The sequence below is a fragment of the Hibiscus syriacus genome, unplaced genomic scaffold (assembly GCF_006381635.1).
Source record: "Hibiscus syriacus cultivar Baekdansim isolate YM2019G1 unplaced genomic scaffold, ASM638163v2 tig00000477_pilon, whole genome shotgun sequence".
NCBI classification, from domain to species: Eukaryota; Viridiplantae; Streptophyta; class Magnoliopsida; order Malvales; family Malvaceae; genus Hibiscus; species Hibiscus syriacus.
The window spans coordinates 906,563-909,240 of record NW_024061790.1 but is presented as its reverse complement, the minus strand read 5'-3'; the positions used below and the strand labels follow the sequence as shown (position 1 = coordinate 909,240).

General features: G+C 28.6%; 1 long non-coding RNA gene across 1 annotated transcript; it reads right to left on the bottom strand.

Moving 5' to 3' along the window:
* Nucleotides 1–246: 246 nt before the first annotated feature.
* Nucleotides 247–1,083, bottom strand: LOC120206371. Its single transcript, XR_005524106.1, has 2 exons — nt 809–1,083; nt 247–552 (listed from the first exon to the last, which is right to left on the bottom strand). It is a non-coding gene; the product is annotated as an uncharacterized LOC120206371 (long non-coding RNA).
* Nucleotides 1,084–2,678: the final 1,595 nt, after the last annotated feature.

The following is a 2,678-nucleotide window of genomic DNA, read 5'->3' as shown; positions in this document are numbered from 1 at the left end:
ATTTGATTATTTTGCCCATATTAATTTATTTCTTTTGTGTATGCCATTTTTTCGTCCATTGCATTTGTATCTGCATTTACATCTTTGCATTTGCATAATCATCATGAAAGAAAGGTGTTGATTAAACCAAGTAATCACCAGATTAGAAGAGCGATCATTGAAATGGAAAAGAGTTTTCATAACAAGAAAGAACTCAATCCAGCGGTTCAAGCTTAGTGTAAACACCCATTTTTGTTCGGGTTTTGATTGTTATTATTATTAGTATTTATTAATATTAATTGATATTATTTTACATGTTTGTAGGTTTTTATCTAAACCCAAGAAGATTACAAATCAGTACAAGCCCAAAATACAAGAGCCCAACCCGAAAACCCGAAACCAGCCCAGTACAATAATCTATATGAAATTAGGGTTTTTAAAACTAAACTAAAGCAGTAATGCCACCAAGCTCCAGCCACCATCAACAGTTCTTCTAGATTCCATCGGCGCACATGTCCCACTGACACCGAGTCTTCACCGTCGGTCATCGAAGCCACCATGGGTCGTCATTGCCTATGTCAATTTCAACTAAATCAGTGCAAAATCAAACCAAATCCACTGAGCATTTTTCTAAATTAAAACAAATCCAGAATATCGGTAGTGCTATACCCTACCATTATTCGTACATCAGTGGAGGATTCATCAGACATCAACCAAATTTCATTATAAAAGCATGTAATCGGTTGAAAGGAAAGGGGGCAGAGGCATTTGAATAGAGCAATAACAAAAAAACATTTGAATTACAAGGAAAATAAGAGGAGAGGCTCACCAAGCATCACGTTCGTCGGTGGAACACCAAATAATCACCAAAGCTCAACGATTCTTCGAGAGGTAAATCCTTAGATCTACGGTTTTAGGGATATTTTTAGTTTAAGAGGGGTTCGATTTTGGGTCAAGGGTGACGAGAGGAAAATTTTAAGACCATTCGGTCCCTACGCCGCCACGCCGGCCACCGTGGACCACCCACCGCCGGCGAACTCATTGAAGAGAGAACTGAGAGCATTTTTCTCAAGCTCTCTCTCTTCATTCTACTAAAAGGAAAAAGAAATGAGAAAGGATTGAAAATTTTAGCCTATGAATAGGCTTATATATGATTAGCAAAACACAGTCGTTTTAGCCTAATCCTATCCAGGTTTTCCAGTCATGGAATAACTACACGTTTAGTCCCTATTGATTTGTATCCATACCTTATAGTCATTAAATAAAGTTTTATTTATCTTATTTTGAGTTTTAATATTTTAGTTTTATATATTATAGTCCTTAGATCAATATTTTTGTATTTCTAATCTTGTCTCCATGTTTTACCCGAATTTAACTTCAGTCTTAATTGGTAATGTAATTAGTTTCGGTTTGTTTATACAGTTGATTTTTAATTTTCTGCATGTTTCTTTTTAGTCCTAATTTATTTCTTTTATAAGTTTTGTTAATATTCGAATTTAGATACCATATTAGTAAATAATTCATTTTAGTCAATATCTAGCATTAGGTTTAATTATTATTTAATCCTTGTAAGTTTATGTTTATTTTATTCCAAGTTTTATTTTTGGATTATTTTCATTTTCTAATACTTATATTATTTAGTATTTTCAATTTTAAGAACTTAATTAGATTTTACTTTTTGTTTAATTTTTAATTATCTATTTTTATATTTAGTCTCTTAAATGTTAATTTTACTACTTTAGTTATTAAAATTTATATTTTTCTATTCTAATATTTTAAATATATGTTTTGGTATTTTAGTTCCTTAATTTTCTACTTTTACTATTAATCTTTTAACTATCTTTTTTTATTATTTTAATACCTTATTTTTTTTGTTTGTGATATTTTGGTATTTTAAATTTCTATTTTTGATATTTAATCCCTAAGTTTATATTTTATTATATTGGTATTTTAAGCATTAATGTCAATCGAAAAGAGGTTTTCTGTAATTAATTTTATTTGAAACATTAATTAATATTCAATAAAATTGGTCATATTTTAACTTGATGTTTAACTCAGGATTTCCGCCATTAAGACAACGTGTAAGCGATATAGTACTAGTTTTGGGAACTGTGGGGGTGCTAATCATTTCCCACGCATAACCGACTCCCGAACCCATTTTAATTGAATCTTTGGTAAACGCATACCAGCTTTTGTCTTAAAAAATAATTTTTCTTAAAATTGTTTTTAAAAGACGCTTTTAGATATTCGACCTACCTAACCCAAAGGTTGATGGCGACTCTTTTCGATTTAATCCAATTTAATCCAAAATCACATATTTTCCAAATTAAAGTGTAATCGTTTTTTAAAACAATTAAACGATTGTCCTGCCGAAAAATGGTTACGACAATACTATATACTATATTAATATAAACTATAGTTAATATGTTAATATTAATGTAAATTATAGCTTATAAACTATCTACTAATTTAATATAAATTATAGTTTATAAACTATATACTATATTAATATAAATTATAGTTAAGATCATTAACATTAATATAAACTATATAGTAAGTTAATATAAACTATAGTTTATAAATTATATAGTATAAGTTATAAACTTTATAGTACACTAATATAAACTATTGTTTATAAACTATAGGTTACATATATAGTTTACATACAAATAGATTGTATATATACATATACTATATGT